Source organism: Lepisma saccharinum, chromosome 6, assembly GCF_977018435.1.
Source record: "Lepisma saccharinum chromosome 6, izLepSacc3.1, whole genome shotgun sequence".
Taxonomy (NCBI): Eukaryota; Metazoa; Arthropoda; class Insecta; order Zygentoma; family Lepismatidae; genus Lepisma; species Lepisma saccharinum.
Window position 1 is genome coordinate 19,791,280 of NC_139234.1, and position 27,419 is coordinate 19,818,698.

Sequence of the window (27,419 nt, forward strand, 5' to 3'; positions counted from 1 at the left end):
TATCAAAAACAAAAGAGCCGTGGTCAATATTGAAAATACCGACCAGAAATGCTTTTTGTGGTGTATTTTAGCTGCTTTGTATCCAGTTTTAAGAAATCCTGAGAGAATAACTTATTATAAACAACATGAACATCTTTTTGACGAGGCAATGAAGGGCTTAGAATATCCAATGTCTGTTCAGAATATTGATAAATTTGAAAAAAAGGCCAGACATATCAATGGCAAACAATTATCTATTAATGTATTTATTTGTTCCACTGGCAATTGCTCGATAGAACCTCTCAGAATCAGTACAATTGATGATGAATCTGCTATTCCAATTGATCTGCTCTTAATTGAAGGGGATGGCACATATCATTACACTCTGATACAAAATCTTGAAGCTTTAGTCAGAACACAACTAGACAAATCTAATAGAATATTTAAGTTGTGCAGAAGATGTTTAACTGTATTTGATGGTCAAAAAATGGTGAAAGGGGTTCGGGAAGAAAATGCAGAAATTGCAAAAAACAAGTTAATTGAGCATCTGAAATACTGTGGCAACCATAAACCTGTTCATATGGTGATGCCCAATCCAAGTGAAAAAGCAAAATTCAAAAAGTTTGAAGCCTTGTTGGAACACCCAGCATATATTGTCTGTGATTTTGAATCGAACCTCAAACCTCTTGCATTCTGCAATCCAGATCCTGAAGAATCTGCAATTACACCATACCAGCTACATGAACCTTCCAGTTTTTGTTATATAGTTATACAGGATGGTGTTGTTACTAAAAAAGATTCATACTTGGGACCAGATGCCATCAAAATATTTGCACATAGAATAGAAAATGAGTGCCGTGACATAGCATCTAACATCTTATTAAAATCAAAGCCTATGTTGCCTTTAACAGAGAAACAGATTGAAGATTTCAACAATGCAGAAAAATGCCCGGTATGTGATTCTGAATTTTCAGATACAAATATCAAGGTGAAACACCATTCTCATACAGATGGTAAATTCTTAATGGCCCTGTGTAATAGCTGCAATATTAAGATCAAGAGACCAAGATTTGTCCCCATATTTTGCCATGGAGCATCCAATTATGATTTCCATCATCTGGTCAGGTATGAGGGGTTTGACAAGCAGAATTTAAATATTTTAGCTGAAAATGATGAAAAATATATATCTATTAGCAAGATAATTAAAGTTAATGGTGTTCCTATTCAATTAAGATTTCTTGATTCTTACAGAATTTTATCTGCTAGCCTGGCTACACTGGCCACTCAATTACCTGATGATCAATTCAAAATCACACGTGCCTTGTTTCCAAATCAGGACCTGAAATTAATTAGGCGGAAGGGTGTATATCCATATGACTATGTTACAGATTTTTCTAAATTTGATGAGTGTTCCCTGCCACCACAAGAAGAGTTTTACAGCAAAATCAGAGGATCTGGAATCACTGATGAAGATTATCACCATGCCCAGTTGATGTGGAACAATTTAAAATGCAAGACATTTGGTGATTATCACATGGCATATTTAAAACTTGATGTGACCCTCTTAGCTGATATATTGCAGGCATTCAGAAAATCTTCCATGCAAAATTATAAACTGGATCCATTGTATTTTTACAGTGCCCCAGGTCTAGCATGGTCTGCAACGTTTTTGAACACTAAAATGCATTTGGATCTGATCCACGATCAAGATATGTATCTGTTTATGGAACAATGTATAAGAGGGGGGATGGTGCAATGTTCTCAGAGATATGCCAGAGCAAATAACAAATATATGCCTGATTATGATCCAGCACGGCCATCAAATTATATAGTGTATGTAGATGCAAACAGCCTCTATGGTCATGCCATGATGCAAAAACTGCCATATGCAGGGCTTGAATGGGTTGAAGATTTGAATATTGAAGATCTTCAGGACTTTGATGACAGTGACAGTGGCCTCATCTTAGAGGTTGATCTGACAATTCCTGATGATTTGCACAATAAATTTTCTGATCTGCCCCCAATTCCCGAGGTTCAGTGCTCACCTGGCTCTAAACAGAAGAAGCTCATGATGACTCTGGAGCCGAAACAGGGATATGTCATATATTACAAAAACCTCCAGTTCCTGATGCATCATGGTGTTCAAGTGACCAAAATTGGCAAAGTTTTGAGGTTCAGGCACTTAAAATGGTTGAATCCATATATTGATACAAATACAGAGCTTCGAACATCTGCAAAGAGCCAATTTGATAAGGCCTTGTTTAAATTGATGGTCAATTCTGTATATGGCAAAACTATTGAAAATGTCAGAAAACATACCGATGTTAAAATAATTACTGACCCCAGCCTGAGCAAAAAATTGGTTGCAAAGCCTAATTTCAATTACAGAAGAATTTATGATGAGCACATGGCACTTTTCAACATGAAAAAAACAAAGATTAAGTTTGATAAACCTATTTATGTAGGGGCTGTGATATTGGAATTGGCCAAATTACATATGTTAATATTGTATTATGATGTGTTGAAACCTTTTTATGGTGATAATATAAAATTGATGTACATGGACACGGATAGTTTTATTCTTGATATTCAAACAGAAGATGTTTATCAAGATATGTTACAGCCTGAATTGTTTCAATACTTTGATACCAGTGAACATACAAAGATTCAACACCACCACAACAAAAAGGTGCCTGGCAAGTTAAAAGATGAGACACTTGGTGATGTTATTGTAAAATTTGCTGGGTTAAGTGCCAAGGTGTACAGTTTTAAAACATGTAGTGGTGTTGCTGCCAAAAAGGCCAAGGGTATTGGCAGAGTGACTGTTGAAAATGAGCTTGAATTTGAAGATTATGAAAATTGCCTCAAATCCCAGAATTTAATCAAAACATCAGAATCCAGAATTCAGAGTGTGGATCACTTATTGACTTCAAATATTGTAAGAAAAGTGGCCCTGGACCCACATGATGATAAGAGATGCATTTTATCATGTGGCATACATACTTTACCTTGGGGGCATTGTGATTTGAAAAATGGAAATCAATGCCCAATTACAGAGCATGATTTGAAATAAATAAACATGCCTATGAACTTATTTGGGTTCAAAAAACAGGCTATTATGGAGCTGCCAACACCTCAACCCTCTTCTGATATGATGTCTAAAGTGAGTGGCTTGTTAATTATTCATCTGAACAGCATACTTACAGATGTTGATGATGAAACAGGCAAAACATTGTACATATTTAACAATAATTTAAATCATTACCAATTACCTGTAGGTGGGCAATTACAATTTATTACAACCCCTGAGGGCGATGTCAAGATTTCAATAGGGAGAAATATTTATAGAATTAAGCACTCAAACATGGTTTCTGGCACTGTATATACTGTTTCTGCTGGTGACTGCTTATATATTGAGGTCCTTGGATCTTATGACAAGCTTATACCCTTTTTTATAGAATTAAGAATCAGATACTCTATAATAAATAACCACTAAAACAAAAATGCCTAATGATATATTTGGCCATACAAGACATGAAGATCACAGTGATGAGATTCTGATGCTTGATGTCAGAGTCAAGAAATTAAGAAGTGATTTACAAGCTTTACAAACCACACTGAATGCCAGTCTTCAATTAGAAATTACAAATTTACAATCACAATGCATGGACCCTCTTCTTAAAATTGACTCAGAACTCAAATTGCTGTTTCAGAAATATACTGACCTGGCCACATTGGATAATTTTCAAAGTTTAGAGGAAGCTGTAGCAGCTCTTCAAGCCAAATTTAAGACCCAGGCCACCAATTCTGAGCAATTGAAACAACAATTGGAAGAGCAGATAAATAATGTTCAGGCACAGCTCCAAACAATTGTCAAAAGCATAAAATCACAAGAAGATTTTGATCTAGTCATTTCCACTCTAAAAGAACAGATTCAATCACTCCAAATACCTAATCTGGACCCTCTGCACAATGCCATAGCCGAGGTTAAAGAAAAAATTGAGACACTTGAAAATTTTATGAACAATTTGCCATCTTCTGATGCTTTGAATGCAATAACTCGGAGTGTAGCAAATATTAAGCTGCAACTTGAAACATATGAAGATTTTGGAAAAATTCAAAGTTCCATAACCCATCTTGAAGGTACAATAGCAGCAGTGCAAAGTGATTTGGCAAATGTACAAGAAACTCTAGAATCCCGCCTGCCCGGTATTGTAGACACACTTGTTAGTGTCCAGCAACAAATCACAAAGCTTGAAAACCTCAACACTGAATCTGAGCTATCTCATTTTCATCACTTGATCGATGATATCCAAACAAAACTTGAAATTTTACAACAATCCACACCCACTCAGGCAGATATAGCCCTGCTCCAAAATGCTATGCAAAATGTGGCTGATGCTTCTGAATTAAACAATGTAAAATTGGCACTTGAATCTTTGCAAAATACAGTATCAAATCTTCCTACATCACAGGAACTTAAAAATATTAAGAGAGCAGTGAATAGGATATTGAAATCAGAAGATATCAAGAATATCCAAGCAGAGATCAAACAACTCACTCAGACAGTGGCCACTCTACCAACCAATCAACATATTAATGAACTGCATGCCCTGTTTGAGGATATCAGAAGTCAGGTCCATGATCTTACTGCTCAAAATTCAAAATTGGCAGTTGTTGAAAATTTGCAACAAATTGTAGCTAATATCAAGCAGCAGCTAGGGACCATGGAATCCAATCAAGCAAATGCTCTGTCTGTTTTTGCCACCCAGCTTCAAGAGATTGTGCAACAATACAAGAAACTTATTGTGGACATAAAAATTAAGCCAGGCCATGATGATGTTGTTAGGACCATCAATGAGCACCTTGAATCTGTAACAAGCAGATTGCTCACAGCAGAAAAGGAAATAACAGGCATAATCGAGAATCCAAAACATACAGTAATTCTTGAATTGTACAGCATCCCCAACAAAGAATATGATTCTCCATTTACACCAGGTGGCAAAATATATATGCTGTCCCCTGTACAATTTTATTACCAGTTTTTTGTTGGGGGCACACTGAGACCAATCAAGATCAAATATTGGCATCAACCACAGGCACACCACTACCCTACCTTATCAATAACAAATGCTGACAACAAACAAAAAATCACCAGTGTAGAGTTAGAGGATTTTACAGACCCCAATACATTAGAAACAGCCTATACTGAAGATGATGGCACTTTGGAATTTAAAATACAAATAGGGGACAAATTATATTTAGAAAATCCTGTAGTATCAGCTGCTGAACACCCTATAGTTGCAATATTTTTGTTTTCATATTATGTCTAGACAAATTATTGTTGATGAATTACACAGACAAGCCCGACATAATTATAAGAGACTCCCAGTAGTCACAAAGGGCATAGATGATTTATGGCAGAGCGACTTGATTGAAATAGCAAGTGGACAGTTGAAAAACTTAGACAAAATCAACAAGGGCTACAAGTATCTACTCACTGTAATAGACACATTTTCAAAATTTGCCTGGGCTCTGCCACTCAAATCCAAGACTGGAAAATGTGTTACAGAAGCCATCAGGACAATCATCAATCAGAGTGGAAGATCACCGCGCTATTTGCAAACAGATAATGGCAAAGAATTTTATAATTCAGTGTTTCAACAATTTATTAAAAGCCAGGCAATACAACATTATTCGAGTTACAGTGATCTCAAAGCCTCAATTGTAGAGAGATTCAACAGAACCTTAAAAAATCTTATGTATAAACAATTTACACTCCAAGGTAATTATAAATGGATTAATATTCTTCCAGAACTTCTACATAAATATAACAACTCGGTCCATTCCACAATCAACATGAAACCCTCCGAAGTAACTTCATCTGATGAGCAAAAATTGATCAGCACTGTTTATTATCCTAAATATCAGCCAACAACAAGAAAGGCCAAATACAGGGTGGGGGATCAAGTAAGAATCAGCAAATATAAGCACTTATTCAAAAGAGGTTTTACAAGAAACTGGAGCACTGAATTATTTACAGTGGTTCAAGTTAAACCCGGGACCCTTAACACATATATAATAAAGGATCACCGAGGAGAAATTCTCAAAGGCAGGTTCTATGAACAAGAGCTCAGCAAAACTAAACAGCCTGACACATATCTCATAGAAAAAATCATCCGCAGAAAAGGCAACAAGTTACTTGTCAAATGGCTGGGTCATCCGGAAAACAGCTGGATCGATGCAAACAAAATAATAATATGAGCACCTGGGATGTTATAAAAAGGCTGCCAGAACCTGAACAACAGAATAAGAGAAATGGAAAATTGCTGCCTGAAAATATTAGGTGTCTTATTGTTGAGCCATCTGCTTGTGGTAAAACTACACTAATGGTTGATAATTTTTTATTGGCACCCAACTGGTTAGACTGGAAAAACAGGCACTTGTATATCTTCTCTAAGAGCTTGGAACAATTAAAATATCAGCAGCTGATGAAGCTATATGATGGATTAGATATTGCTACTTTTGAACCAGATGTTAAGCCACTTGATGAATGTCTCGATAATTCTGTTGTTGTGTTTGATGACATTATATTGGATAATCAAAACAAGGTTAGAAATTTCTTTACACAGGGCCGGCACAAAAACATTGATTGCTTCTACCTGGCACAGACTTTTTCTAAAATACCGAAGCAGCTGATCCGAGACAACAGCAATTTTATATGTGTGTTTCATCAAGATCATACCAACCTCAAACACATACATGATGAATATGTAGGTGGGGACTTGAGCTACAATGATTTTTCTAAATTTTGCAGCAGGTGCTGGAACCAGGACAGTTATGGGTTTGTCACAATTGATATGACAAGAACACCCATTAGTGGCAAATACAGAAATAAAATCAACAATTTTCTAGACATTGAAATATAAATAAATAAACATGAAAAGGCCAATTATTGACGATCTTAAGTTAAGAGATTATCTTGTAAAAAGATTTAAGGGATGGAAATCAGAGAACCGGGGAATTTATGAAAAACACAAACAAACAGAACAGCCCATAATTGATGCTATTGGTGAATTAGGTAAGAATATCAAAACTGTTACAGAGCAAAATCAAAATTTGATCACAGAGCTTGTACCTGTAGCTGCAAGGAACATATTAGATTATCCATTCACCCCACTTTCCAGTATTCATACACCTAGTCCTATTGCTCCTAGAAGAATTGAAGCTACTCAGGATCCTATTGAATTGGGTCTTCTTGCTCAAAAATATTTAAGCACACCTAAAGACAATAAAGATGAGGTGTTTGGCTTATATGCTGACACAGAGCTTGATGGTAGCATCATACATAGAATTGGCAATTTCAGAGTAACATTTATGGGAGATGATCTGATTGTATATTCAGAATCTCGTCTCGGAGAAAAAGGTGCTTTTGTTAAATATCCCGGCACACCTGGGTTGTGGGAACTGATGACTAGGAAAAGGCCTGGCAGCTATACAGATCAAGATTATGAACATTACAAAGAAATATTAATAAAATCAGATGCTCTATACCAGAACAATGATCCCACACAAAAAAGGGTTAAGTCTAGCAGTGGGGCAAAATACAATAATTTAATCATGCCCATATGGTCACAGATCAAGACAGGTAGTGGAATCAAACAATACAACACCCTGCCTAAAGAATTTGTCTGGGTTGATGATGTCAGGAAACTTGTAGATAGGTTGCTGGTGATAGCTGGGGAGGAAAATGCTGGCAACCACAATTTTTACAATGAAAAGGTTGGAATTATGGACATGATAAGCACCAAATTGTCTAATTTTATAGTGAATGACCCTAAGGGGATTGGATATCTCATAAAAATTATTAATACTCTACCCCCCAAATTTTGGAATATTTCTGAGGGTCGGGGCCTTGTTAATGACATTATAAACAAGCTGCCATTTGAACTACACATTCCAGGCTATCAGTATTGTGGTCCAGGCACAAAATTGGAGCATAGATTAAACAGAGGTGATCCTGGAGTTAATCCCCTAGATGCTGCTTGTAGAGACCATGACATAGCATACAACACACATTCTGATCTTGACAAGAGACATGTTGCAGACAAAAAATTAGAAGAGGCTGCATTTGGTAGATTTGTAAGCAAAGATGCTTCTTTGAGTGAAAAAATAGCAGCATTGGGGACCACCATAGCTATGAGCACCAAACAAAAACTGGGGTGGGGACTGTGAATATGTATATAATAAACCTAGGATGAAGGCCAAGGGTGTTATGTATCAAATACCTTATGAAGGTCTTAAATCTCTTAAAACTATTGACAGTCTCTTGACCAAAAAGCAGCGCAAGAAAAAAAGCTCTTGTCTTGCAAAGGGACATGGTATGAAATTGTTGCTTAGTACCCCTCAATTAAAAAAATTACAGCAATCTAGAAAAAAATCACATGTGGGGGGTTTCATATTTACTATCCCGGCCATCTTAGCAGCTCTCGGGGCTGTTGGGAGCTTGGCCGGGGGATCAGCTGCCATAGCAAAAACAGTAATAGATGCCAAGAAAAATAGGGCAGAATTAGATGAGCAGAAGCGCCATAACCTGGTCATGGAGAAAAAAGGCAAAGGTGTTAAGAGAGCCATGAATAAGTTTAAAAAAAACAAGAGCCGCTTACAAACCAAGATATTGAAGCTTTAATCAAGCCACTGGGCATCAAAAATTTTAGGGGTGTGTACATGTCTGATTCTTTACCAGAACAACCACTCAACAAAGAGTGTGGCATTGTTAATTTGGATAAGTACAAAAATCAGGGCACTCACTGGATCTGTTATCTTAAATATTTAAACAATGAGGCATTTGTGTTTGATTCATTTGGAGGTGTTCCACCTGAAAATTTAGTAAAATATCTAAAATCACCCAATCTTTATTACAATAATGCCCGTGTTCAAAACTTCAAAGATGTTAATTGCGGACATTTGTGTTTATCTGTTCTCAGATATATGTCTCAAATAAATAAACCATCAATTGAAAATTTTCAAAAGGCCTTGTGGTATTTAAAACATCATGGGGGTATTCCATCTCACCAGCCAAAATTCAATATTGAAACTCAAATTGCATGATGACATAGTGTATCCCAAAACAATAGCTCTTAGAGCATTTTACGGCATGTACCTGATCCCTAATATTACACACCACAACAACAAAATTGCAGTAGGGGATCAAAAAATTGTCATCACTCCAGGGCAATATAATCTGTCCACTCTAAATGCTCAATTACCCAGAGGTGTAGTGTTAAGTCAAAATTCTGTCACTCACAGAGTAGAGATTGTATCTGCTACAGAAACAGTGGATCTGGGTACTATAGGAGAGCTGTTAGGCTTTGAGAACAACACAAAACTTGAAGCAGGCATCAAACACACTGCTATGAATATACCTAAATTCTTAGCCATAGAGACTCTGAATATTCACTGTAATGTGGCCGAGGGTATGATCACCAAATCAAATGGCATAGGCACTCACAAACAAACTGGCATCATTGCAACATTCAAACCTAATTCCGAATTCATGGAGCCAATCATCTACAATCCATCCCCAACATTATATTTTCCTGTGTGCCACAACAGAATAGATAACATTGAATTGATGATCACTAATGAAAAAGAAGAATTAGTTGATTTTGCTGGAGCCACAACAACTGCAATCATAGAGATTAACATTTAAATAAAAATACATACAATGGAAAATATTGAGAGTTATGAGCTACAATCATTCCCTCCAAACAGGAGGACATTTGCAAATTTAAATCAACCCAACACAGAGATTGAGGTTGATCTTGATGTAGGGGATGGATTTATACACCCCCACAGAGCAGATCTATACATCAAATTTGATGTTGTAAAGCTCGATGGAACAGATTATCCGGCAAATTCAAATATAAGATTGGTGGACAATTTTGTGCCGCATCTGTTCTCTGAAATTGAGATCAGAAAGCATGGTGTTGTTATAAACAGAGTGGATTATCCCGGCATTACCTCCACAGCTTTGGCCACACTAAAATTATCCAAAACCGAGGCTTCTTACTACAAAATAGGTGGATTTGAGGCTGGTGATAAAATATTAACCAAGAACCACACAGTGCTGTTCCCCATGCGCCTGTTGCCAGGATTCTTCTCAGATTACAAAGATATTATGTGGAAGGGTGGTTTAAGAATTACATTTAGAAGAGCTGCCAATGATAATAATGCTTTGATGATGTACAGCACATTAAACTCTACAGGAGAAGCTCTGCCTAATACCCTACCTGATGCAGGCAAATGCATTATTCAGACTATGGAGTTAAGAATCCCTGTTGTTGAATATGAGGCCAGTTATGCTCTTAAACACAAAGCTGATATCCTAAAAAATCCACAGATTCCTCTGCAATTTTATACATATCAATCTGTACAGAAGCCCGCATCTGGTACATATTATGAGTTTGATGCTACAAATTCATTCTCCAGTATACAATATGACATGCCGGATTTTGTGGTGGTACTGTTTCAGACTGGAAGACACAATAATCAGGAAAAAAATTCAAGTAGATTTGATAACTGCAACATCAAGAACATATATCTTAAAAATGGCAGAAATGAGGTATTCCCTAGAGAAAATTACAATTTAGACATTTCCAAGGATGATTTCCTCAAATTATATGAGGCATTTTCATCATTCAAAAGGGTCACTACTGGCAGTACTGACATGTATTACACACCAGATGAATTCAAAGCACAGAGACCCATGTTTGTAATCAACACTTCAAAAAGAAAACAAGTTGTGGTGAATGACAGGACAAACATTAAAATTATCTGTGAATTCCATGAGGCATTACCTGATGACACCATATGTAGTGTTATTTTCATAGGTGAAAAATCATATGTTTATGATGTAAGAAATAAGAGGGTCACAGAGCAATTCTAGAAGATATTTGCTTCTATTATGCTGTTATACAACACACAAACCTCAACTGTATTATCAGCTAGCAGTGAATATCTTATGTGTGGGCAGTTGTATATATTTCAATCTTATATCAGGACTCGAACCCAAAGCCCCTGATTACAATGCAACAATATTAACACTTCTCAATATGGAATATGCCCACATTTTACTGGGTTCTGAGACCCTAATACAGACAAAATTGGATTTTGAACTGCCATAATATTTTCTAAGTCTTTGCCTAGGCTCGTATTATCAGAATAGAATTGGTTTCAGCATGAAAAACAGTTCATTGCCACTGTGTCAGAAAATGTGTATCTTTATCTCAATAATCTTTGTTACACTTTTACATGTCGCACAGAAAGATTAATGGCCTCTTCAGTGAATCGCACAGAAAAATCATTAATGTTCCCTTCTAGCTATGTAGATTATATCTCTTGCATGCCGGCAAGACATGCAAACAATTAATTATGCTTACCCGCTCTTCTCCTGGTAAACACTTTTTACCAGGTTTTCAGATCTGGGAGTTGTATATCAACTAGGAATAATTATTCTCAAAATCTCACGTGTGGAGATATTATTTTGCCACACATATTTCAATCTATCAGGACTCAAACCCAAAAACCTCCTGATTACAAGACAACAATACTAACATTTTGCCATCAGGGGAGGCTTCACATTTTACCAGGATTCAAACCCGAGCCTCCCGATTACAGGGCAATAAAAACCATGCACCACACTCCACTGGGTCTCAGAACCCAATAGATATCAATTCAAGATTCCTGGGATTTTGACAGAAAAACATACTATAAACAATAAGATGATAAGAGAACTTGCCATAGTTTTAAGTATGCACAAATCAATCTGAGGGAGCTCTTCCTTTCTGAAAAATTCCCGAGGGCATTTTTACAAAATCCTTGGATTAGACAGGGTTCCACACTAGAGCAAAAAGCTCATATGGCCATGTTGAGCTTGTTTTAAGTATAGCCAAACCTGCTTGAGGGGTACTCTTCCTTTCCGGTCCTGGTTGTATCATCAATTACACTACTGAAGTGGCAAGCAATTTTTAAAGTGTTTCAAAAGACTAACATTTCATGTACCAACATTTCTAAAATGGTTGAGTTTGCTATGTCTTTGCCTGGAACATCTGCTCCAGTTGAGAGAGTATTTTCAATTATGGGGAATATTTGGTCTGCATAAAGAGGTAGACTTCTAGTATCCACTGTTAATCATCTGCTGAATGTTAAAACTAATGCAGAACTTTCACGTTGTGAATTTTATGATGTTATTAAAAGAAACAAGCCATTTCTGAAAAAGTCATGTCTAGTGAAAAGTTCAACTGAGTGAACTACCTAGAACAGAGAGGTTTCCAAAACATCAGAAAATGTATTATTCAATGAAATATTTGAAAATAGTTTAATGTTCCAATAAAATGTTAAGGCTTTTAAGTAATTCCAATTTATTTTTTATTTATTATTGTAAAAAGAACTGAAATTCGGCAGTAACGAGTTGATCGCGAATATGTCCTGGGTTGGACCCAAAAAAATATGGTAAGCCTACATTTCAAGCCAAATTTACCATGCGGCTTCTTTAAGACATACCAAGCGGATATCCACATCATTATTTACATATAGATATTATATTATGTTTATAGTATTTACAAAGTCAATCAATTAGGGCAATTTTCAGCCAGGGCTGTGTAGTAGTTACAGAAGCATTCAAAATAAAATACCGTTTTTCGAAAGCTCGAAGCGTCGAAACGAAGCGTCACACAGTAACAAAACCTTCAGAAAAGTTTAACTGGACCTATAGTTTAAAGTGGGATCCGAATCATTATGTACCGTGTATCAATCCCAGGGCATCTTGATTACAAGATGGCGACGCTATGCCATCGAGAAGGCCATAGGTAGGCTTCGTAAAAAATATCCGCAATTTCTATTGAATAGAACTTAGTATGTGTGTGGTTAAACCAAAATTATGCAAGAGTCATTGAAAAAAAAAAAAAACAACTTTATGTCAGATATTTCCATGGCATGAACTTAATATACTTTAACCCGGGACTCGAAATGGAAATTTTAACAAAACGGATAGAATCCAGACATTCACAAACCGGAACGTCGTTCCGGTTCGCACCAGTCCATTTCGGCACCCTGATCTAGCCTGCTGATTTCGTGATGTCTAAATTGGGTAGTTTTTAGCAATATAAAATAGGTAATATAGGCCAAGTTTATCTTTTTTGGTGGATTTCTCTCATCGCCAGCCGGGAATTTACCACGAGGCTATCCTAGTCTATAGCCTCAAAAATGAGACGCTGACGAGGCAGACCCGACAAAGACCATCGACTTTCAAGAATTTTTAAAGGGTCTACACTTCACTGAAGCAACGAATGAAAACTTATTCGTGAAAAACATTTAACAGTGCTTTTCTCAAATCTTGACATTCCTCTGAGAATTCTTGTGAGTAATTTTGCCATCAAATGCCAGTGGAGAGCAGCCGTTCAATGTTCTAAAGAGAATTAAAACTGCCCTCAGAAATTCAGCGTCGGATAACAGACTATCTAGTTTGGCATCCTTCACAGCGATTACTGATGTCGCATTCATCAGTTTGTTGTCATGGAAGCCAGACGGAAACAGTTTTAGGATAGTGTTCTCTCGTTTGGTTTGATTGAGTTAGTGTTTTAAGTTCACTTTATGCACAGTAAGGTTAATCGGGACTGGACCTAGAGTTTAAAGTGGGATCCGAACCACTATGTGCCTCCACCGGGTATCGAACCCGGGACCTTTTGATTACAAGGCAACGACGCTACCACTGCGCCATCGGGGAAGCCTGTTCTCTTGTTAAATCTAATTGTATTGTTTTATAGAAGTATAATGAATAATTTTTAATCAGATGTATCTATATTTTAAAGTTTACAAGTGTTGTTAATACAGAGCATTCAATTAGTGAACGTGAAGTACCATGATAACAACACTGTTAATAATTATAATAGCGTAGTGGTAACGTCGTCGCCTTGTAATCAAGTGGTCCCGTGTTCGATACCTGGTGGATTCACATTGCACAGTGGTTCGGTCCACTTTAAACTGTAGGTCCAGTCCCGATTAGCCTATCTGTGTATAAAGTGGACTTAAAACATCAATTAAAATTCAATTGAAATAATAATAATGAAGATGATGATGTTGGTAGGGCCTAAAACAAAGGATAGCCTAAAGGCCCAAATTTTATAAATCCCTCCTTGCTCATCGCCATATATTTCTAACCTTACCATCATACATTTTCACGTAAAACGTGGGTTGTATCTCACTCATAGCTTTAAATAACTGATAGATGTTAAGGGCGGTGAACATATAAAAAAAAAGCGTTCAGCTTAAATGGAAAGGATTTGTTGATCTTGGATCTGTGTACGTGCACACGATGCGTCGAGAAGTCAGTAACCGACTAGGAATTATTACAACTAGGTGTAATTGTAAAAATAATGCATGTTAGCAGGTTAGGGGAGTTGGTTTTGACACTCTTAGCACACTTTTTATAGTCACGCGACACTGTCGAACGAACCCTGCCCGAGAGAGAGAACAACTCGGCCCGCCACCTTTCGCCCATTTACGCAACTAGTGTGTGCTTGTGCATAGCCCGCTCCGGTTTGTGTTGAACCTTGGACTCACAGGCAGTATGCAGTCTGTAAGACGATAGTATTTACAAGACATGACAGAAACCCCGTTCTATCTTCTTCGCTTTCTGTACAACAAGTGATTGATCGTTGGTGAAGTGTAGCTTTTTCGATGGTTGTGAGCAGACTGCGGTAGTTGTAGCGATGAACAGCGAAGATTATCTTCCAGAAGTCAGGATAGAAAGACAGACAAACTAGGTCGACCTGCACCGAATTTGAATCTACAACAAATAGTGTTCAAGAAGAGAGAGTGAGATAGTGAATTGACTCGCAAATTTCGTGTTGAAACTTACGGAAGTACGTTTGTTTGAAGGGCAGAAGGTTGGATTTCAGATACAAGCATGACTGAAGCAGGTGCCTGGTAAGTTTGAAGTTCTTAGTATAATGTTAGAGATTCTAGTAACGCAGATATTACAGTTTCACTATAATATATTTATTTTGGATTCTTGTATTTGTAGTACGAAGGAACAGTAGCGATAGATATCGGAGATAGCAATGTTATGGATTTAGAATCAGTGTAAATATGTACAAAGGCCAATCGTAACGTTAAACTAGGTTGTGAAGTTTGTTTTGATCTAGCACACCTTTCAATACAGCAATCAATATACGCTGAATAGTTGTGGCTATCATTTCCTGGATGGAGAGTAGGCTGACTATAGGTGGGTTTGTGGGTGCAGTTTGCGTCCACCGAACTATTTTTGGGGGGAGGGGGAGGACTTGTGATAAAAATTTGATTGGATAAACAATACAACATTGGACGGAAGTTGAACTACGTTATTATTTAAACATCACTTCGACATAAAGAACAATTTGTAGATTGCTAAGGGATTTATAACGGGTAATAAGTATTAACTTTTTTTTGAAGGGGACAAAATCCAGCTTCTATATATTAAGCCTTAAATTGTCACTCGAATTCTGGTGGGAGGACATGGGGGAGGAGGGGGGCAATATCCAACTCTTGAATGTCAGTTTTAAATCTTAGATTATCACGGAAAGGGGGATTTAGCATTAAATTTGAGGGGATATACAATTCTTGAATATCAACAATAGGTCTAAAATTGAGATTGAAATTTTGATAGGGATTGAGTATAAATTTGCGTGGGATACGCAGCTCTTGATTATCAGTGTTAAATCTTCAGATTGTCAAGGAATTTCTGTTGTTGTTAAGTGCACTTTCTGCACAGATAGGTTAATCGATACTTGACCTACAGTTTAAAGTGGGATTCGAACCACGGTGCAATGTGAATTTCTGTACTGCGTGTTGTGTGTGTGTAGAGGGGGTGGTCGAACATTAAATTTGAGGGGCAATATTTAACGATCTGCTATAAAATTCGTACACTGATCGTTACTTGTTATCTTCCTATACCAGTGGTTCTTAATATTTTATCTTAATCTTTTAATGTTGCTGTTGCCACCCTTGCACGTCGGCAACTAAGAAAATAATAGGAAAGTTGTTTATCGCTATTTTTTTCCTTCGATATTCTCTTATTTTAAGTAATTGTGTTATGCTTGTGAGAGGGCAAAATGATTTTCCTGTTAACTGACATTTTTGTTTCATTTGTTGAACCTCACTTGCCGGAATACAGAGTGAATTAACGGGTTGATGGATAATTTGCCTACTAATATATTTGTCTATTGTCTAGATATTTGAATTGGGGCCTCCCCGATGGCGCAGTGGTAGCGTCGTCGCCTTGTAATCGAGGGGTCCCGGGTTCGATACCCACTCCTCTAGCAGACACAAAGGTACATACACATAGGCCTACACACACGCGCGCGTGTTTGTGTATATACATACATACATACATAAGCATTGTCTCATGCTGTCTCTAAACAGTCAGTAGAATTCCATCCCCCCACTGCAAATTTCTTATCACATTGAATACCTGCATTGCAGTTTTATACAGCTGTATATAACCAAATGTATGTAATATTGTGAAAATGTTACGTAGGCTCTGAGAAATACCCTCTAGAGACGTTTTACATTAAACAGTGGCGCAGGAAAAATTCTGCTTTGGAAGGTACAAAGTTCAAAAATAGTTATTGAAATTAGTATTTTATACATAGGCTACATCCACACACACAGAAATAAATATGTGTGTATTAATAAGTAAAGTCAATCCTTTTTTTTCCCTTTTGTTTCTTGTGCATTACCTATCCTTGACAAAAACCGAAATTTTTTGCTCACATTTTGTTGCAAATCTACGTTCATTGGCCAAGTTTGGAAAGGTTAAGGTATGAGGCCATTATGAACGGTCGTCAAGTCACCTGTTTAGCCCCCAGTTCTTGAAATGGAAAAGAGCTTATCAGAGGAGCAGTTAGCGATTTTTTTCCCAGTCAACTTGTGAATGCGGGTTCATTTCTTGCTCTCTGATTGGCTGTTGGAAAGTTACGGTGCTCTGATTGTGAGAATATCTTATTTTCTATTTTCAGCGCAAATTTGCTGCTTTCTAACCTAACCTAACCTAACCTAACGTACAGCGCAAATAAGATATTCTCACAATCAGAGCACCGTAACTTTCAACAGCCAATCAGAGAGCAAGAAATGAACCCGCATTCACAAGTTGACTGGGAAAAGAAAAAGCGCGAGCAGTTACCTGTGGCGGTTGAACAGCGTGGCCTAAGTTTTCTGGCAGTTCATTGCAAATAGCTTAGTCTGGGGACGAATGCCCCCAACCGGTTTTAATTCTCGGTGAGGCATTCCAGCCGTTCGTGTCACGTGCGAGATAAAGTGAAATGTACGGAAGCGAGCTCGGTGCTTGTGGGTTACTTACCCTTTCACATATGAATCTTGGCAAGGGTTTATCTGAGGACATATAAGTCCGTATTTAGAACTTGAATAAGGGTAAATTTTGAGTCAAAGTGACAAAAATTTAGGCATTTATGAAACATTTTAGGTCTTGTTGAATTTTTTAAGCGTGTTGGGATAAAAAAGGTAAAGTGTTCCCCTGTGCATAGCACCACGCCATGAAAGCGTGTTGGGATGTGGGCATAAATCACTGCATCTCGGTACACCAAATTACATGTTTGTATATTTAGTTACTAATTTTGAGTTACAAAGTCATAACTTAGCGCGGGCATGTAAAAGAAAATCCAGGTTTATTAAATCCCGGGTTCGATGCTCGGTGGAGGCACATTGTACAGTGGTTCGGATTCCGCTTTAAACTGTAGGCCCAGTCCGGATAGCCTATCTGTGCATAAAGTGGACTTTAAACCAAACTCAACCAGTCAACTGAAACAAACAAAATTTATAAACTATAATTTGTAACTTCTAGAATTTGAGCCTTTTGTTCAAGCGATTTCGGAAAATAAATTTAACTTCGAAATGCCGTGCTCTCATTTGACATTTGAGAGAATGGGGAATCGCAGGAAATAGAAAATATTGGCAAATATGTTATCAAATCGTTTGAGAGTATTGGTAAATCTTCTTACTTTACGCCGATTTTCTGCCAGGTCTGATTAATCGCGGCGACGAGATTAGATGAAAGATATGAAGGGGCACTTAAAAAGATACATCCATACCCAGGTCGGAACTCCAACATGAAGCCTTAGGTAACGAGATCGAAATCTCACACTGGGCCACCAAATCGTTTCTTAGCCTATATCTTACCCAATTTTACTCAGTTTAGGTACGTGATAGTGTAGTCCAAACATTCTTACACGCACGTACGACGAAGTGGAAGAAGATAACACGTTTCTGAATGTTTTTATGCCTTAAAATCGTTATGCTAGTCAATAATAATATCAAGTGCAATGATTGTTCCTTAAATATTCCAAGGCACTTAAAACAACACTGGTACCAAGGATGAAAAAAGAGACAATATGTTTATTTATTTTCACTTCCATAAAGCCACAAGGAATATCTAACTTACAACAGGTCCAGTTCATTCTGTCTCAATAATTCAATCTTATTGTTTCACGCACGTGTGCCGGAAAAGATGCAGCTGATTGAGTAATAGTGCAACTTTCATATTACTATCTAAACCTACGAAAATAAATTATAGCTTTCCCAATTCTCTCATTACAATTATAATTTTCCTGTATTTCCCGTCGTTTACGTGCACAAACTTGGGATATCGATAATATCGATTGCGAGGATCGGATATCCCTTCTTGAAGTCATTAAATTTAATAAAATACTTTTCAATTTTCTGGAAGCACATGAAAGTATACTGACGAAAGAAGTAACATGTGTTACGTATAATATTTATCCGATTATTTTCCAGTTTTCTTAGTTCTCGCCTGGGAAAAGGGGGGGAGGAGCATCTTCCTTGGTCCAAGACCTAGAAAAAGTTATTAATGAAATAAGTAGCGTCAGTCTGCGTCATGAGAATATGACGTCGTAGAAATCCTAGCAGTAGTTATGACACTTCGATTTAGAGACGCTGATAAGATCTGTGACTAGATTTAGGCAAATATCTTAATTAACATAGAGTAATTGAGATTTCATGTCTTATGTTAGATACATACGAAGCTCATGTTTCGTAATAATGATACTATCTATTTCACCATGGCATATATCTTGTTACGCGAGTCACAGAATATTTCTGAATAGAATTACACTTTTGACGGTCATATACTCCCGCAGAAGCGATTGATGTTACAAATATGAATTTCAGGTAAACAAGGGACGTAGTGTGTCAACCTCGATTGAAGTTACGTAATTATTTTCCTTGCGTGTTTCTAGAAAGAACTACGTAACTATAATTACTGTACTTACGTCAGGTACCGACGAAGTAAGCCGCCACACTTTGAAAAACTGGCTCTGGTGGCTTACAAACGACGATGCAGAGACACACATCGTTGGACTGTTCCACCTGAAGGTCGGAGACAATCAAAGCGTTGTATCAGATGATTTGCCTTCAATGCATCCTATGTCTCTTACGCCTACAACGCTGATCAAAAGCATACACTTCAGACAGAGTGGCTTCCTTTTTCGAAGGCTCTCTTGTGCTCAAAAAGGAACTTGAAATACTAGAGTTGTGGATCAGTAGTGTAGTATACAGCCACACCAATATCCTCAATTTAGACTGAGGCCAGTGGCGTGTCCGGGGAGGGTTGATGGGGACACAAACTCGCCTTTCACCATCCTAAAAAAGTGCAGAAAAGGTGGCAAAATATGGAACTCGCTACTAACCAAAGATGGATATAACTCCCCTTAGGAAACCTGAGCCTCGTTCAGCCTATCTGAGCATAAAGTGGACAGGGGGACCAAATAATTCTTCTTTGTCAAGCTCCCTACTCTCTTCTAGAAGCTTTATCTTCTGATAAATTCTGATAACTTGCGGTTTTGGTCTTCTTTATCAGCCTTTCTCTGTTCCCTATCTCTCCTCCTTCTGCCCTCTATTATTATTAAATCTTCCTTATCTTTCTTAATTTCCTCTTCCAATTTTTTCTCTCTCTCTTCTAATTTTCTATCTCGCCCTTCAATTTCTCTTTTCCTTTCTTCTGTTCGCGCTTCAAATAAAAGTAACACATCCAGTACTCGATATTGCCTTTTGATTGCATTTCTTATACTTTAATTTTTCTGCTCAATACGAATCCTTGGGCTGAAGAAATTCGACACATTTCAAATGAAACTCCATTGAGCACTCGTAACACTGGTCCCGGGTTCGATACCTGGTGGAGGCACATAGTGGTTCGGAACCCACTTTAAAACTGTAGGTCCAGTCCCGATTAGCCTTAAAACACCAACTCAATCAATCACTCGTAACACTCCGCCACCTCTTCCTCCATTCTGCTAACATCTTGGAAGTGGCCATCTTATACTTCTTGCTGTCACTCCTCAACAACCTTCTCTGCATTCCCAGTAGTCTTTCTTCTTACTTTCTTCAGTAGCCTCCTACGAGTAAACTGTCTTTAAGATTTGGCCAGCTAAAGAGCGACAAACATGGCAAATACAGGGTTGAGTAGGAAAATCCGGCCCGCCACATATTACTTGATCTGAAACAAAACTTTCTCCTAAATTAATGTCCTTCAAAAGCAAGAATAGACGCAGATACGGCTGGAGGGACGACGTGACGTGGCCAGATGGGGAGAGTAGTGGAATGGGCGAATGTAGAAGAAATAGTTTGAGAATGTCTGACAAGATGAGGCGGGCCTGTTATAGCCATAGTAATCTTCATGGTCGCAATTACCCAAACGTAGCAGAAATGTATGTAAAATAAGCAAAGCAAATACGTGCATTTTTGTTACTACAGTGCGCTCCCTTTAATTCGAACTTGGATAATTCGAACAAAAGCAAATTACCCTTGAAATCCCTATGTAAAACAATGTTAAAAATGACTACTTAATTCGAATTTTGAAGGTTAAATTGGGATAATTCGAAGTCAGGTTTCCATTAATTTAACATAAATTTTTCCAAGAAAGACCAAAGTGGTTGCTACGTAAGAAATTCCAACGGATGACTCGTCCCCCTTTTTGTCTTGAAAAGGTTGTTTTTAGGGTTAACAGATGTGCCGACGGCAGATAAGAGAGGGCAGCGGGAATCCCCAGAGCTTTTGTTTGTAGGAATGTGACCTTCACCTTTCAGAAACAAGTTGAGAGGGAAGCGGATAGCCGGACAGAAGGGGTCATTTGTCTGTGTGTTTTAGTGGAGTCACAATGTCGAACGTGGTGCGTACTGTAGCTTAACATTAGATAAGAAAGTTGAAGTGCTTAGAAAGGTAGAAAGAGGAATGAAAAACAATCACGTGATGCGAATATTCCAATAAGTGTACTGTTCCTGGATGGAGATATGGATAAAACATAGCAGTTGTAAGGTAAGGTGTACTGTTTGCGTATTAATGCAGTTTTATGTTTAATACAGTGTGTTATTTCATTGGTGTTTTTTTATTATATTCTGTTTAATTCGATTTTTTTTCGTAGCCCCATGGAGTTCGAATTAAAGAGTCCACTGTATATGTCGATTTAGCTATTGTGGGTGGCCATATGTAAATAACATGAAATTTAGTTCTGAACCTGTAAAGATTATTATTGATCATAAGAAAATATATATACTAACCCGGCATAGCTCATACAATACAAACATAAGTAATATGTAACCTTTACGTAACTTATGGCCATAAGTAAATGTTTATCGGGATCCCTTACCTTTTGTCAATTATGCGGTGCACCGTACATAGAATCACTTCCATATCATGTCTATCGTCACTCACGCACTGTTCTTCCTTTACATGATGGGGGAGGGGTTGTCAATGATCTGTTGTTGGAGGGGATAAGGGGTCACTGGTCACGGATTCAGGTCACTGCTTCCTTGTGACTTCCTCTAGGCTTCGAGCCCGGAACGCCCTTAGTCCTCTCGGGCGGGGTGGAGTGGTAGAAATATAAGCGTGATTATAAATGAATGGTGCGGTTTCAAAAATTAATAATAATTTTATTTATTACCTTACACGGGTAAAACTTACACCGTAAGCAGCGGCAACTGTCCAAGTTTCTCATGCGCTACCAGCAGTTTGATTCTCATGGTTACTGCGGGGCCGCGGCGCCAGTTTCCGAGATGGCGTCGCAACAGGAAAAGGCTTTCTGTGTGTTCCTGTTTGAGGTGTTCAGATCTGTGGTTACAGTGCAGCGTGAGTTTCGTGCACGGTTTAGGAAAGACCCACCACACAAGAATAACATAAGTAGGTGGTACCGACAGTTCGTTGTGTGAAGGCAAGAGTTCTGGTCGACCTCGTGTGTCTGATGACAACGTTGAAAGAGTACGCGAGGCTTTTCAGCAAAGTCTCCGCAAGTCACTTGGTAGAGCAAGCACTCATCTTCTGCGATGAAGACACTTTCCATGTAAGTGGCAAGGTGAACAAACACAATGTCCGTATCTGGGGGATCGAGCAACCACATACACAGATAGAGCACCAGCGTGACTCTCCAAAAGTCAACGTTTTCTGTGCGGTGACCCGCTAGAAAGTGCACTGCCAATTTTCCTTCCAACAAGAAACTGTGACCGGTGACTCATTTCTAGACATGTTGGAAAACTGGTTGTTACCCCAACTGAACACCAATTATGATGATTACATTCTGCAACTTAACGGTGCCTCCCCCCATTTTCACAGGAATGTACGAGAGCTTCTCAATCGTTTTCTTCACCAGCGCTGGATTGGACGTGCTGCAAAAGAAGACAACCAACTTCTCCCCTGGCCACCCCGTTTGCCGGATTTAATACCATGCGATTTCTTTCCTTGGGGGCTTGTTAAACACAGAGTTTACGGACCGTCATTGCCCTGTCCCTCGATGAACTTTGTGATCGGATAACGCATGCAAGGCAGACCATTATAGCGGACATGCTACACCGAGTATGGGAAGAATTTGATTAACGTGTAGATGTGTGTCGTGTGACCAATGATGCACACATTGAAGGATTGTGATTAATGCATAAGAAACTTGGACAGTTGCCACTGCTTACGGTGTAAGTTTTGCCCGTGTAAGGTAATAAATAGATTTATTATTAATTTTTGAAACCGCACCATTCATTTATAAACACGCTATATATCTCCCACTCACCATCGCCACCTGCACACCAGTCGCACTTCACTTACTCCTTCCCAAAGTGTATGAGAATATGCAAAGTTTAACCACAGCATGTCACATACACCCTCACTCCTGTCACCACTATCTCGTGTCCTGTCCTTCCCCAAAGACGCTAAAACTTCCCCTGTCTTCTTGCAATATTGCAGGTTTTTTGTAGCCTTGTCCAGTGGCTTTAACACACACACACACACACACACACACACACACACACACACACACACACACACACACAAACCAATACACACAAAAAAGAAGAAAAACTAACAAAAAGGACACCCTAGCCAGTGTAAGTTGCCTGAGGGGCGCGGTTCTCCCTCTTCGCCATGCCAAGCAAGGGATTGGGTGCGACTTTGAAAAAAATAAAAAAAAATAAGGAAATCCTACGAACTTCTAACTGGTAAATGAAAACGAAAAGCCCAAAAAATATATAATAAAAATAATAATAAATTTAGGGTGGCACTACACTATCAATATGATGATGAACTGACAAATCAAGTAGGAAATGGAACAACAAGCATCCATACATACATTACGAAGATACGAACCTGTAGTACTCCTGATTGTTGTAAAAACATGGTATAGCATGCCACTGCACATTGCAAGTAGCCATGGGGCTCAGAGGGGGATGGGGAGGTAGGATCCCATTTTCACTCGATCTTGGCCATTCGAAGATGTGATCAGCATAACACTCCTCCAGCTTTTACCTCTCCAGTTTCATTAGTGTCTCGATGGCACCCAGAGCCACCTTATGCAGGGACATGTACTGAAAGTTCTCATCGGAGATCAGCTGCTGGAGAATCGAACCCGAATCTCCCGCCCTGTAGTCAGATGTCCGACTAACCTTTTAAAAATAATATTTTTCATGTCTTTTCATTTCCTTCCTTTATTCTTTTTTACTCTATAATTTTCAACAAGATAGACAAATACCAGCATGTATGTTTTACCCACTCCACGACTTAGGTCGACTGTTGTAGAAATTAAAAATAACTAAACTTGAACGCACCACCTTTATCAACATATATGAGAGTCGTTCGCCTACAAAGTTCAAAGCTGTACAACCGGTATCCAAGTTTCTACACACTAAATATAAAATACAAAAATAATACATTACTTAAATATATTAAATATATCAGTGGGTGCATACGTGTGCGTGTAAATATTTTAATAATAGTTTCATAAGAGCTAGAATTGTGTGTAAGCACAAATAAAAATCGCTGTGCGTGCAATTTTCATGCTCTGTCAAGTACTGCGAAACTGATGAAAGATGTTTGTAATTTCAGTCGTAAAACATGCTTAATGATCAGATTAGACTTGTTTACATTCGGAAGGTATTAGCTACTTAACAACAATGTTAAGCGAAAATGCCTTCGTTATGTACAAACGTGGCCGACATTTTAATACAGATTAACATTTCTTTACAATTTACTAATTATTGTCAATAATGCTGAAATATATAAAGTATACCAGAGCAAGGGCCTTAGTTGGAAATTGTAATCGGAGTGTAAAAATTAGTAAACAAAAGTTAGTGTGCTTCGAATGCTATTGTTATGATGATTATTGTAAATACTTGCCCCCCCGATGGCGGAGTGGTAAAGTCGTCACCTTGTAATCAAGGGATTTCGGGTTCGATACGTGGTGGAAGCACATAGTGGTTCGGATTCCACTTTAAACTGTAGGCCCAGTCCCGATTAGCCTTACTGTGTGCCGGACCACGTGGCTGAGTGGTTAGCACATCGCGGTGCGACGCCAGGGGTCCCGGGTTCGAATCCCGCTCGGGCATGGTTGTTTGTAAATGTTCATTCATCAATTTCATCATTTTATCACTCATCCCCATCTTCGCAAATTAGCCAAGAGGCACAAACCGCGAAGTAAAATAAAACAAAGCAAAGCCTTACTGTGCATAAAGTGGGCTTAAAACATCAATCAATCAGTTACTTATTCACTATTATTGTTATTATTAACATAAATAAAAATAAGAATAAAACAATACTTAAATAAATTTTCAAGTCTAACAATAACTTATATTCAAGTGTTTCGCTCTCTGTCTCTCTGGCGCTAGTAATACCACTCATGCATATCTTATCATTCTGTTCTCGTCTTATAGGCTACATGTCTTTTTCGCGGTCTCGTGAAAGTGCTTGTCTTGTTCTGTCTGGTATCGTGTTCTAAATGGCTACTTTCTTCGCAGTCTCTTCTCGAGTTTGTTATTCTCACTTTAGCCTTGAAGATTAAGTTTTCTTTTTATCTCGACAACGTTTGTTGTAAGTTTACTTTATGCCTGGATAGGCTCATAGGGACTGGACCTACATTTCAACGTGAAATCTGAAGCATCGTGAAACGTGCCTCCACCCATAACCGAACCTGAGACTCCTTCATTACAAGGCAACTTCGCAACGATTACATCATCGGAGAGGGTTCCTAAACTTCAGTCTCGATATGATATGTAAAAAAACGCTAAAAATCATTATTAAATCAAATATAAAAGATATATTCTTGCACTCTTTATACAACATTCTTGCCATTGTACCTATATCTGAATAAGTCACATTTTCATTTAACGCATTCAAAATTGCGAATTCTACGGTACGTGTGCCTTCTTGATTATAAAGAAGTTTAGTTTAGTAAAGTCTAGTTAAAAGACGAGTTAGAGATTAGTGTTGGGCGATATATCGTCCAGGCAATATCAACTAGACGATATATCGTCACGATATTTTAGCGATATATGGTCACAATATTTTGGTGATATATACCATGTCAGCGATATATTGGCAATATATATCGTGTCGGCCATATAACGTCACGATATTTGGCTATAAATATCGTGTTGGCGATATATCGTCACGATATTTGGCGATATATATCGTGGAAACGATATATCGCCGATATCACGATACGAATAAAAAATCGTATCGCATCGTCTGTGACGATATTTTCTTGACGATATATCGCGATATCAAATTTTCGATATCGTCCATCCCTACTAGAGACATGTCTCGGTACCATCCTCCCAATAACAAATCAGCGGAGACATCTCAACATCAAAAGTTTTACAGGACACATAGTGATGACACGATTTGGCCGAAAATTACAATTGATCAGCACGCTGTCTCGCAATTCGAGATTCACTTTCCACAGTAGTATACACATACCTTTAAGTGATGTCAACAGTTCCAATACGAAACATTCGTTTTTCACAGTCCTCGACACTTTTAGAGCATAGACGCCACAGTGAGATTATACGATTCCATCGCTGGCACGACGCCTCATCCTTTATTTTTTTATTTGGATTCAGATTCCGCACGCTCTTCAGCAACCGGATATGGCAGAATATAGTTTCCATAGCTCTTCCATTTCGACCGGACACGACTATATCCTGTCCTCTAAAAATATTTAATTCATGTTTTTCTTTAGTACTGGATTTAACAATTTTCTGGCTTCATTCTTCAGTTCATGCATGGATAGATAATATTTTTAAAACATTGATGGATTTGTTAATTTAGAAGCCAAAAAATTCTAGGTTTGAATTCTGTGAAAAGCATACATGCGTCATTGTATTTGCCCCCTCATTATTTCGTGAATCATCCCATCGTAATAGAAAAAGAAGAACAATATATTATAATCTGCAACCTGAGGATTCCTACATGCCATGAAGGCTTATACAAGGTGTGGAGGTTATGCCTTGCATGCCCACAATACCGTTCATTTTCTGAAGATGATAATGTGATCAATACCACATTTCGGCTTCCTTTACACTCAGGCTGGTATGGTTATGACCGCTATTACGCAGGGGCATTGTCGGAAAAATTTCCATCCAAAATCGTCCACCTTGGGGATCGAACCCTGGCGCTCCGGCACCCTACTAACTGGACCACCGTACGTACAAACCTTACATGCAAACCTCTCAAAGTTCTAAGAAAAATCTCCGTTTTAAAGTAGGTAATTGCAGGCACATATTTAAAAATATTTTTCGGGGGGGAGGGTTGAACCATGTGTCTCAGGATTAATAATAATAATAATAATAATAATAATGTTTAAATTAAATGTAGTATATTTTTATTAAAGAAATAATAATTTAAATATATAAATAAATTATATTATATTTATATTACACGAATGGGTTAAAATAGAGATATAACAGCACATATTCATTATCTAGCTTACCTGTAGTTAAGGTCAGCATAATTTGTATAAAAACAAGTACCCTGCCAAAAAAAAAATGTCAAATAGATGCAGAATTGAATATTTATTGAATAACAAAAAATGATGTTAGATCCAGTTGGCAAAAAAGTAA

The 27,419-nt window shown here is 37.9% G+C and overlaps 1 protein-coding gene across 2 annotated transcripts in view; it reads right to left on the minus strand.

Annotated features, from left to right (window-relative positions):
- The window catches only part of LOC145988610 (lipase 3-like), a 41,493-nt gene extending 15,115 nt beyond the window's left edge, over positions 1 to 26,378 (minus strand). Inside the window, exon 1 of one of the 2 annotated variants that reach the window (XM_083123612.1) lies at positions 26,278 to 26,378. The gene's annotated coding sequence lies outside the window, so the exon portion shown is untranslated. Of the gene's footprint in view, positions 1 to 19,322; positions 19,584 to 26,277 lie in introns of those variants that run through there. The other variant, XM_083123613.1, reaches the window with a different exon arrangement.
- Positions 26,379 to 27,419: the final 1,041 nt, after the last annotated feature.